Source organism: Sebastes fasciatus, chromosome 5 (genome assembly GCF_043250625.1).
Source record: "Sebastes fasciatus isolate fSebFas1 chromosome 5, fSebFas1.pri, whole genome shotgun sequence".
Classification (NCBI taxonomy): domain Eukaryota; kingdom Metazoa; phylum Chordata; class Actinopteri; order Perciformes; family Sebastidae; genus Sebastes; species Sebastes fasciatus.
In genome coordinates, this window is record NC_133799.1 from 23,922,993 (window position 1) to 23,935,732 (window position 12,740).

The 12,740-nt window shown below is 43.2% G+C and overlaps 1 protein-coding gene across 2 annotated transcripts in view; it reads left to right on the top strand.

Moving 5' to 3' along the window:
* Positions 1–12,740, top strand: part of ralgps2 (Ral GEF with PH domain and SH3 binding motif 2) — a 100,595-nt gene that overhangs the window by 15,703 nt on the left and 72,152 nt on the right. For both annotated transcript variants that reach the window (XM_074635955.1, XM_074635956.1), the window contains exon 2: positions 9,863–9,976. The gene's annotated coding sequence lies outside the window, so the exon portion shown is untranslated. The remainder of the gene's footprint in view (positions 1–9,862; positions 9,977–12,740) is intronic.

The following is a 12,740-nucleotide window of genomic DNA, read 5'->3' on the forward strand; positions in this document are numbered from 1 at the left end:
TTAATTAATCTAAAAAATGATCTGCAGATTAATCGATAATGAAAAATAATTGTTAGTGGCAGCACTGAATGTTACATACCAAATATACAGGGATTTTCCTGATGCCGATGACAGCTGTGTTTTGAATCTGCTGGTTCTGGCACCTCCGTTCTAATTGGATAAATCATGTCATCACTCATCTGTTGGAGCAGAATTAGACTACATTGATGGATCAGTATGCTATGCAGGTTTTTCCGTCTGGCCCACTGGGCAGTAGTCTGGTGCTCTGCTCACATTAATCTCTTGTTTACACACATTCACACACACTTAGAGAGTCTTTTGTCCATAACATCGTGATGGTTTTGTCTGTATATCTGCGCCACTTTTAGCCTGAATTGGTGTTTGCTCGGCTTTACTGCTGTGAGTTTGACTCGTGCCAGTCCTCAGAGACTCATAGAGGAAGACATAGAGATCGTATCAGTTTCCTCCAAACATTACTGACTGCTCTGTTGCCCTGTATTGTCAGCATGCCCTTTCCTTGTTAATAGTCCGTGCAGGGAATGACCACAGACATCAGCTCCGCACTTCCTCCGCTTCCTCTCTCCCCTCTCTCCTTTCCCTCTTTCCCCCACTCATCTGTCACCACGCTCGGGTCGCCCGGTCTTCAGCAGTAGAGTTGAACTTGGGCTGGGCTGCCTGCCCATTTCGGCCACAAATCAGGCTGAAGCCAGCCTACACACACAGACACGGACGTACTCACAAACTGTAGGCTGGTGCTCGGCCCACACGTGACGGCCTGCTGCTCTGGGGCGCTGCCACATGCCGCTACTCACAAGCCTGGCACCGTAGCCTCTCCTCGGTTCATTTGATGAATAACCAGATACTGTTATCAAGACCAGCCGGGGCCTTGTATTGGCTCTGGGTAGGAGTATTTTTTTGTTAGTATAATTCAATTTGATTGATGCTTCTATAGCTGTAGGCTGAGCGATCTAAGGTAGGCGTTATCTAGGTCTGTGAGACTTGTACATACCAAGTGTGTCTGTGTCACTGGGGGATGTGCCAGGAGAAAAGACAGAAGCGGGGCCTGAACAGCCTGCCTGTACAGCCTGAGCTCTAATTATCAACCCAGAGAGCTGCAGGGATCGAGGGAGAAGGGAAGAAAGACGGTGAGAGAGAAAGAGAGAGAGAGAGCGGCAAGTGTATCTAAAAAAAGCCTAATCACACCCCACGGTGCAAGCTGCTGCTACGACACACATTTAGAACTAGTGGAATTTCACAAACAGGGTGTAGTGATCTAACTAAACTAGGTTTAGGTGTGTGTGTGTGTGCGCACTCTTGTGTCTACTTAACATGCATCATGACTTCTGTATGTCTTTGTCAGCTGATCAGAATAAGAATCAGATGACAGACCTGGTGACGTTATTTAATTGTCCGTGCAAATTCTGAGTGTTTGCCTTGAGAACAGAAATAACGCCGTCATTATTACCAGAATGTGGCAGCGTTCACAAACATTTAATATCGCATAATGTAGCAGTTGTTTTCGCTACATCAGAAAAGCCCCTCCATGCAAAACCAACATTGTTGTTGAAGAAAAGGCAACTCGATAAAAGACATTACATTTCATTTATAAAGGAAGTCAGCCAAGTGAGGAAAAAAAGACAGCTTTTAGTGAACAGGATTAGGCATCTTACCATGGACCGGGGAGACAGGTGGTGGAGCGGTTACCTCCGTCAATGATGTTGGTCCGGGGTGGGCCATTCAAGTCCGGGGACAGGAGTGACGGGCACCGCTGCATTTTTCTTGAAAAGACAATCACTAGTTCTCTTCATTTTGAATTACCTGTATGTTTAATGGTTGTGATTTTGCTTGAGGAAGAGTACAAGGCTGAGTTTGACACATGCACGCACACAGAGACAGACCTGTTAATTGTCAGGCGCACCAGTGCGACTAATGAAAATGTTTAGTCGCACTTGACAGATTTTTGGTCGCATATGTGTGCTGCTGCTGGCTGAGATGATGATCAGCAAAGGGGAAAAGAAAAAAGTTGGCCCACAGCGTTAATTTTAGTTCATATTTGTGGATTATATTGGCATTTTAGATACCAAGAGCATTAGCTATGCATCAGAATGATTTCCAGTCACAGACAGGAACTGAATATTCATGAACGGATGGCTCAGTATGTTGGAGGGTGGAGCACAGCTGTTTCAGTGTCAGCCTGTCTGTGTGGTGTCACTGGGTTCATTATTGATTTTCTAAAATATGCTTTTACTGTGAAATGATATAATGGCGCCATTAGATGGTTTTCTTCTTTTGCATCACGCTGCTGCGATAAGTCAGACATACGCAGTCTTCTTGTCTGGAAGGATGAGTGAATTTGTAATGTAGAGATATCTCCTCACTTCCTGTTGTGTGTGTTTTCCGTGTTGATAGAGCCTCACTCGCTAAGCAACGGGGACACCAGAGTGTGCTGTAAGCTGTGTTGGCAAACCCCCTCAGAATTATAAACCTGTTCTGTGTGCGAGAGTTAAAATGATGACAGTTGGAGAGCCTTGGGCAAAAACTGGTGTTCGAAATTTGAGCAAATGGAGCACATGGTTATAATGTGCAGATCTAAGTGTTTGCATATGTAGTTGCAGTCTTTTTATTTTTCCCTCTGCCTTCTTACAGTTATACTCATGAAAACTCTTTTCTACTCCTACTGTTCCACCATGGAGCTGCGTCTGTCCACAAGCATCTGAACATCAGCGGCATGTTAAGTGATGGTGTGAAGGGGCTGTTGGTCGACACGCACACACACCATTGTATCCCTCCGCAGGCAGCGCCACCAACCTCTGTGTGAACAGCCAACCTGCTGAGTGAAAGCAGTATATATCGAACTGCTGTGACATGCAGCCACATGCCGCGTCCCTGTGTGCATGTGAAGGTTATTAGAGAGTGTGTCACCGTGTGATCAACTCTTAGCTCCAGATCAATAAGTGTTCCCCAGGGGGGAGGCTTGACTAGAGCCCGGGGAAATCTAGAACCTCAAAGCTGTAGCATTACTGAAACACCACTAACTATGATTAACAGGCTCTGCAAAAGTTGTAGCCAAGTATGGCTCTTCTTTTAGTTCCTGTAAAACAGCAGTGACGGGGGAAAGATGGATTGTATGATTAAACCCACATTTCATATCTTAAATGCTAATCCTGCTTAGAAATGTTGTAAATACAAGATGGTAAAGGGGTTGTGTCCTAACTTGTTTCCAGGTTTATCCCAGTACAGGGTCTCCCCTTCATATGAGAATGCAGCCCACTACAATATAGTGCAAACTTGTAGGGCTGGGCAATTAATCAAATTTTATTTTCACAATTTTGACTTCCAACGATTATAAAAACAAGATAATGAAGATTATTGTGCCGCATCCCGTTTAACAAAGATGCTCTCGTTTTGTTTTGTGTTATAAATCCAGCGCACCCCTTTCCTTTACAGCTGTGAACTTTTGCCCCACTTAGTGTGGGAGGATCCCTTCGTGGGACCTCTCCCTGCCGCTGGCTGGCTGTCAGTGGCGAGTGAATTTCCTCTGACAGCCTCTAGGTCAACTTGGAAAGGCCCGGGGTGGAAGTGACTTGTGGGTCTGGCCGCGAGCTTTACAGCACCCCTCGTCCAGACCTTGCCGCTTTTTCGTCTGTGTGAATTGTTTACTAGAGCAGTGGTTCTCATCCAGGGGTCCGGGGACACAATGTGAGTAATGCCGGATGAACACTACACGAGAATCAAGCCGATTTTGGGCCCGTTTCCCTTCTCTCAACGATTGTCAGCAAAGCCCTGATTTTTGATGGTTCTAAAGATTATCTTTCCAGTTATTCCTGAGGTGTGAGGTATGTTAAGAGTTTTTTACATCCCACGATCGGCTCGGAAGTCCATCCCGGCCGCACCGATCTCAAATATTAAACGTGTTCAATATTTACGATGGGATATCCTGTTGTGTGTGAGGAACCCCGAGGACAGCCGATGACGCAGTCACGTGGGGAAGAACGATAGCTAATTAAGAACCAAGCTGACTGAAGCGGAAGGACAACAACCGCCGTCATGGTGGCCGCGGCTAATGCAAAACGTGAAGCATAAAGTAGTCGTAAGATGGAGCTCAGAAGTGGAGGACCAACTTGTTGATTTGTGGCAACAACAACGCAAGTGTTTATTCAGCATGTCACCATGACTTCATCCATATATCCTTCGTGAATTTTCAGTACAGTAGTAGTGCAAAAACTAACATCACTAATTCTTCATTGCCATCTTTGTTTACACCAAAGTCACATTTGATTGCGAGAGACTTTGTGATATATACATTTTTTTTTTAGTCAGGACTCTTGTTGTTCATGAATGAATCTTTAAGTGTGTGGTGTGCTGTTTTGGCCGTATATTTGCTCTCCACACACTACAGGAACAAAACTGTTAAATTGAACACAACATGTCGTTATGTGTGGGGTCAAAATCTGTTAAGATTTGAAAAATCTTTTAGTGTGGGCCAGCCTTAAGAGTCATAAAAGAGACTACTGTGATCATAGGTTTCACTTCCTCCACGGTTATCTCCTCATGTAGACAACTATAGAATGGAATCAGATGGAAGTCCCTGAAGTGAAATGTTATCAAATGGTAACACAATGTTTAGGGGTCTATTTATGGGTCTTTGATACGAGAACTACTGTACTAGTGAAAAAAAATTTTCATAAGAGCACAAAGCTCTTCATCGATCGAGCCTCTTAATTTTGCTCTCAAAGTGCACCAGATTGATGCATTTAACAGTAAAATGTACAAAATTTTTTTTCTTAAATGTCAGTGAATATCGTGTTAAGTAATCGTGAGCTCAGTATTGACCAAAATAATTGTGATTATGATTTAGTGATCTAAGATAACTGCTTTGACTTTGAAGGCCTGCAGCTCCTAACAGTGCAAATGGCCTTATTGTATGTTTGTTTGTGTGTGTGTGTACTGCGTGTACTACAGAGAAGAAGAAGAAGAAGAGGGCTCAGCTTAATGTGCTGTCAGACTCCTCACTGCTCAGCTCAACACACTGACCTACTTTGGTTCCCTGACTTTGGTGCATCTGCGGCATGCTTTTGAAATGCATCAGGCCGCTGCTGCCGCTGCCAGGCAAAAACAGAATGCACGTGTCTCTACAGTGCATGCATTATACAGACTGTGACAGAGAGGAGGTTCTGTAAATTTAATCAGAAAGCAGCCCACAGTGGAGCAAAAGATGAAATTCGTTTACCTTTTTTTTTTTCAAAGGGTTGTGCAGCGAGAAGGCCCGGGGCTCTTACCTGTACTCTGTTTATAATTATGAGCTCTATGAGTCTTGCTGTGAGCAGAAGAGGAGAAGGGTATTTGTGGTGCTCTCACACACAGTGGGAGCACAGTGAGAAGAAGAGAGGCCTGCAGGGCTTCAGGCAGAGACTGTCTGGCAGAGTTGTCAAAGCTGTTGAAGTCACACAGCACTCTGTTAATGCTCAGCGTTACACACACATCTCACATGTCTGATCCGTTATTCGCAGTCTCACATCTTGTGACCTTTCCCTGAACACACTCGAGGTACAGTTCTGTTCCCTCCCTCACACACACACACACACACACACACACACACACACACACACACTCTAATCCTTCGTTATATCAACTACTTTCATTTTGTGTTATTCTTGGCGGCCCCTGTGGGCAAAAGCGGTAGTGTTTTCCATCAGCACCACCGCCTCTTGTCACAAAGATCTTGATCTGGCTGGAACTTGTTTGTTTTGGAAGCTAATGACGCAAAAAAATACGCAAATTATTTTTGATACCATTTCTCTTTTTTAAACACAGCTGTTTACCTTATCGCCATGCTCACAGTATCAGCCATAACCACAAAAGATAACGTCAAAAATCTCCTTCTGCTTCCTTTTAGCTGGCTAACATACAACTCACTGAAACTTTGCCTGTGAAAATGTAAACGGAGGTTCTTCCAGTCTTTGTGCCGTAAATCGTTTCGTCTGATTTTGCGTGGAAACCGGGGACAGACATTAAGAATAACTATATAGAAATAGCCGGTCTTCTCGCTGATGGTCTTGTTTGCTTATGTAGGTCATATAGATGCATCAGTATCAGTATGAGACTGTTTAATAATCAGTTAAAAACTCCTTGTAGTAACTTTAATGTGTGCTTATATGGTAGGTTGCGTCTCGTGTTGGGACTGAGACTGGGTAGTGAGTTTACATGTATACACATGCAGAAGTAAATGAGATTAAGGCTCGGAGCAGTCTGGTGCTTTCAGTGCCAGGTTCGTACACTATATAGACTGTATAGAGCCATCTGTGATGTACTGCCACAGTTATGTCATGGCTCCCACAGAATAATAAATTCTGAACATATCATTTAATGTCTTGCATCACAAAGATGTGCCAAGGAGAGAAAGCAGCTGCTGTCACAGATGTTGGTCAAGAGAAGGCTGGTGGGAAAAGTTTCAGTGTATTACCACCTATAAATTCATGTTATACCCCATATTGCCCATATGCTCCTTCATAATAGGGATGTCACGGTGAGGGAAGTTTCCCACCAGTTAATAAACTTATGACAACACCGATTCCACCGGACATTTTATAAGAAAATTAAAAAAAAGAAATATCCTTATTGTCCATTAATCCATGCTGACTTATAGACGGATATATTTCTATATATATTAAACTGTAAAATGAGGTTGAGGTGAAGAGGAAAAGGACAGCAGATGAGCATCGTAAGGAGGACAGGGGACATGAGGTGGTGGAGACCTGTTTTCAGGGCCACTGGAGACAGGAATGTAAAGGGTCAGTGCAGGATGAGGAATGTGTTGTCACATGCACAAATACAGCCGGTATGTGCGTGACGACACACAAAAACACTCGCTAATGCTCATTGTGCCCTTCGGTAACCGGGCCTGTCGGGCTGCCAGCACCTTTTGTGTTTGAACTGCAGTACGTATGTGAATGTCAAAAAAGCAATGTGACAACAGGACCGGAGGGAGGAGGATGAGGAGGAGGCAGAGAGCTCTGATTCAACACCACCTGCTATGCAGTGTAATGAGTCACATTTAGCTTCACAGCAGCGACACATCCTCTGCTACAAGCTCCAGCGTGAATCATTCCACTTTCTGTCACTCTTCCTCTGTTATTTTCTGCTTCCTCCTCTGATACCCTGTCATGTCCCGCTGAAGTCTTATTCTGGTAACACTGTCCACTGCCCATCCAAACACACATTTACACCTCATCACTACTCGCATGTTATTCCTTCAGCTGCACACTTTCTAGGGCTGCCATCTGAAAGTCGATGAGTCGAATCATCCGTCGGTGACCCCTCAGTCGACTTGAAAGTCTTTAAGTCGAGCCGTCGTTTTATGTGCTCTTGTTAACAATTTTGTGCTCTAGTACACAATTTATTCATATACGCATTGTATACCTGCCACTGTGGCTGGTGGACTCCAAAATCTACCAGCCACTCAATAGATTACCATTGTTCTTTTTGGCTGGTGAGGGAAGCAAATCTAGCTGCCACTTTCATATTTTACCAGCGTTTGGCTGGTGCTAATTTCCAACCCTGGTTGTATAGATATTAGGGGTGGGAATCACAAGAGGCCCCACGGTACAATATTATCACGATACTTAAGTCACGATACGATCTTATTGCAATTTCAAACATTTTGCGATGTGCTGAGTATTGCGATAAGATATATTGCGATTCATTACCTTTTTTCCACTGCAACCTACGCAGTTTGTCAACATCTGTTTTATCTAATATTAAGACACAGTTTTCCCTCTGTTCATCTCAGAGTTTTCCTTCACATATCTTGAGGTCAGAGGTCAAGGGACCCTTTTGAAAATGGCCATGCCAGTTTTTCTTTGCTGAAATTTTGGAGCATTATTTAGCGTTCTTTAGCTAACATGACATGGTTGGTACCAATGGATTCCTTAGGTTTTCTACTTTCATATGTTACCAGTAGCTTTAAGACTGAGCCCGCTACAACCTCTGAAAGAGAGAATAGTAGCTGGGCCCGCCGTCGGACTGTTAAGAGGTTAATAATTTATATAATAAAAGATTGATACTTGACGTCCATGTATCGATACAATATTGCCATGCAAAATATCGCAATACTATGCTGTATCAATTTCCCCCCCACCCCTAACATGAATGGTGATGACCCACGGGAGAAGTCCCACGAGGAGATCCTCCCACACCGAGCGGCCGCCCCTGACCCGCCAAGTTGAATCTCCCGGGCAGACTGCACGAACCCTACCGGTTGAGAAGTGTAAAAATATTTTCGGTTCGTTATGAAACTGTGGTGGGCCGCATTTGATTATGTTAATGTGGTGGAAATCATCACTGTAACTCATGCCAATGGATTTCCTGATCTGCCAAAAAAAATAGTCAAATCTTCATATTGGAACAGCCAAATCTGATTCTAATAAAGAAAATTCTGATTCGGGTACATCCCTAAAACATTTACCGGACTTGAACCTCAGTGAGCGAAGCATGAGGCCTCAACCACGTGGCATTATGTCACCAAACACAACACATGTCAGCTCAGCTCACTGTCAGAGGTGCATGGATGTTGCCAAGAGCAGAAAGCAGGATCTCCGACTACCGAGGATTGGATGGGGTGGGCAGTGACTCAGAAGGAGGGGGTGCTGTCTCTCTCTCTTTGTGTGTGTGTTTTTGAAGTAGCATACCTGGAGGTGTGGGCGTCGTAAGGAGCTGTGAAGTTAAGAGATGTAAAGCGGTCCAGGATGGTTTGGGATCATTACAGACAAGGAAGCTCAGAGGGCAAACTGACAGCAGACGGGTAGAAACAGGCTGTAGCCAGGGGGTGTTTACATTGCTCAGAGTATAGACAGATCAACACTTTGTTACGTGACAATGACACCCCGACTGTAGATGTGAGCACTTAGTGTACAAAGAGATATTTCTATATCCTTAGCACAAAAATGCATCGCTCGTCAGGGCTGTTATTGAGCTCTGGGATGGTGTTTACTTGGTCAGATGTGATCTTTGAAAGAATGTATAGGCTTAAGTCAGCAAAGGTTTAAAGTTTACTTTGGTGAGTGGAAATCTTAATCCACTGTTTGTCCTGCTCCTGAGCTTTGTACCCCGACACAGCGTGATAGCGACCTGGAGGGGATGACAAGATCTTAGTCTCTACCTGATGGCTAAAGGCCAACTGCTGGCTGCCAGCATGCAGCATTAGTCTTCAGCCAGACAGAGTCCCACACTGTCCAACACACAGGCTGTCATCTCTTAGAGTAGTGAGACACCTACTGGCTTATGTTAGTCATGTCATGTGAGAGGTCTGGAGGCAGAGAGCATGATGGGGTTTACACTTGATTGGCTTGCAGAGTTGCACCTGTTCTTATTGACAATAGGCTCCTTCGAGATGAACTTCACCTCGCCTGGAAAGTAGACGTGATCGGGCGGTAGCAGCAGGGGGCGGTGACAAAAAGGTGCGGTCAAGTCGGACAGTTTCCAGCAGCTTTCAAAGAATTTACAGGAAATCACAGGAAAAGTGACATCCTGTTAGATCCGATCTGTAGGCTACTTGTAGTTTGAAGACAACGTTCGGATTTATTGATATTTGTTTGTAAATAAATGTGGAAATGTGCGTATATCTGGCATTGGATTCTATTCTTTATTATTTTTATGTCTTGCTAAAACTGATCAGTTCCCACTAGAACAGACGCTACAGATCTGCAGTGGCTGATGGTTACTTGAGCACTTACACAAATTCAGATCAGCTCTGAGATTTATGGGCTTTTTGGCAATGATCATTTCTAATGTGTGCGTGGGTTTCCCTCCTGTTCAGAAGACTCATTCTGCCTTCCTCTCTCTTGTTGTCTTCCCTTTCACACAGACAGCAGGAGCCAGCCTCAGAGAAAGACGGGACTCGATAGACAAAGACAGCAGCACAGAACAACAGGCTAACCTCACCTCCCAACACTATGTGCATCTGACACACACACAACTGGTAAGTACGGCCTAGTCTTTGCAAGGACAGCTTGTTTCTGAAGGTGTGATGGCAGCACAGTCTGTATATAAATGTTTTTTAATCCTCTTAGCATATGATTACAGTTGGACGCATGACAGTTAGAGGACTGTACATTGCTTATTGTGTGAGATACAGAGGAGTGTAGATGGAGTCCAACGAACTGCAGTAAAACTTCAATTAAAAGTCGAGCCCCAATAAAACGCTGAGTCCCTTTTACTCTCTCCGAGTGTGGCGACACATTTTGACAAATAAACGCAGTTTTCAATAAGATGCCAGGTGACTTTTTTCAATATGAACATGCTACACATCGTTAGATCAGTTAGATTCTCCACCATTCTATCGTTCAGTTCATTTTAAGGAAACCATGAAGCACCAAAGTGTAGTTGATTCAGATTGACCGGCATGGCAACAAGACAGAAGAAAAGAAAGTGGTGCCTCCCGACCTTTGAAGCGGTCATAAAGTCTGAATATGTACACTTCTTGATCATTCATATTCCTTTAGTCCATAAGGGTCCACCGATCAAAAGCATCATCCAAGTTGTGAATATTGTCATGTGAAATGTGATTGCTATGGGCCCATTATTGTAGCAAAACGATTTGCTTTGTGTGTGGAGAGATGTGTAACTGTATCTCAATGCGTGTGTGTGTGTAATCAGATTTTTAAACATGTAAAATAATCTCTAAATGCGTGCTGAGATTTGGGAATGTGCACAGAAATCTGCAAATGTGTATTCAGAATCCGTGTGCGTAATCAGATTTGTAAATGTGTGAAAAAAAACTCCAAATCTGTATTCAGATTTGCAAGTGTATTATTGAGATCTGTAAATGTGTAGACATAGTATTCACCTCTTTTCCTTCTCGGTATGCCGAATAGGCTCGTCACTGACGGGCTGATGGGTTTAAAAGGATAAAGAGAGGCATTGTGTCAGTATGCCGGGAGCCGTGAAATAAGCGTTGTTAACTGTCTCTGAGCTAGATCAAATGAATTATGCATAATTGCTATGTTACTTGATAGACTAATTTTTATACAAGTAATATTCATACTCATTTTTATTTCCCAGCTTTGTGCGAAACCAATTAACAACACAAAACAATGACACATATTGTCCAGAAACCCTCACAGGTACTGCATTTAGCATACAAAATATGTATATACATTTTTTTATCTTTTCAAAATGTACCTTAAAGGGAGATTTGTCAAGTATTGACACCCGTGGGTACCCATAGAACCCATTTTCATTCACATATTTTGAGGTCAGAGGTCAAGGTACCCCTTTGAAAATGGCCATGGCAATTTTTCCTCGCCAAAATTTAGCTCAAGTTTGGAGCGTTATTTAACCTCCTTTGAGACAAGCTAGTATGACATAGTTGGTACCAATGGATTTCTTAGGTTTTCTAGTTTCATATGACACCTGTATCTTCACTCTTGTTTTAAAATGGAGTCCACTACAACCATAAAATTGCAAGTTGTGTTAATGTGTTGAAGAAATTAGTGGCATTTAAACAAATTTGCGTTAACGCGTTATCGCATTTGACAGCCCTAATTTAGAGTGAATTTTTTATGAATGAAAAGATAGTCGCTGGTTATGTGGGACACTTGCATGTCTTATAGTATCTTCACATTCATCACAGCATCTACTCTAACTTTAGACTGTGTGTGTGTGTGGTAACTGGAGACTAAAACTACCAAGTGATATTTTACATCATAGCCCAGGGGCACCACAGACAGAACGACAACACATCCATAGGTATTATTAGACCAGGAAGGAAGTTAATTACAGATGCATGATTTTATTAACAGCAGACAGACTCAGACTTGTAAATACAGACTGGCTATTGCTTCCTGTGTAGTTATGCACTGCTGTCAAACAATAGGAGGGAAGTTGACGTGATCTAGTGGCGTTAGCTCTCTCGGCAACTGTAGAAAGCAGCTAATGGCTCATAAAGCACGGGGCATTTCAGCCTTCTGAGCCCTGAGGCAGCCAAAAGGCCGAGAGGTACACACACACACACACACACACACACACACACACACACACACACACACACACACACAGAGGCCCACATTGTCAAGTACACAAGGGATGCCTTTGCTGGCTTTCAGTATTCTGAGCAGCGTCTTATTTTTCATTACTGTCTCTGTCTCTCCGTGTGCTTCTGGTAAAGAAAAGTCTCTGAGGTGTTGTCAGTCATGGGCAGAGACGCACATTCAGGAATATTGAAATATCATCCTAATGGGAAATCATTCACAGTTGAAATTTCATCTGTAGAAGATGTACACGCTCAGCCTCCAGTCTTACATTCATCAAATGCTGAAATAATGTCTCGCTGTGCATCAGTCCAGAAGTCATGACTGAGACTTTGAGTTGTGAGGAAAAAATGAAAAATGAAAATGCATTTTGTGCAACATTTAGTGACTGATGCTCAGCTGAAAGTACTTAATGATTACTGATGATTCACAGGAAAAAGAACAGCGACAATGTTAGGGATGCAGCGATCCAACTTTTTCAGTCCGATACAGATAGCGATACCGGGGCTGTGGGAGTCGGCCGATACCGAGTACCGATCCGATACCAGTGTTTAATTAATAAACTGTATGCCTCACTGTGTGGAAGTGACTGGGATCATTCTTTTATGTGTATGACAACATCAGGCTTGACTTAAACATCACTTTCCTAACAAATAGACACATAGATATACATTTATTGAATTGTTATTTTAAATAAAATAATAAAACGTACAT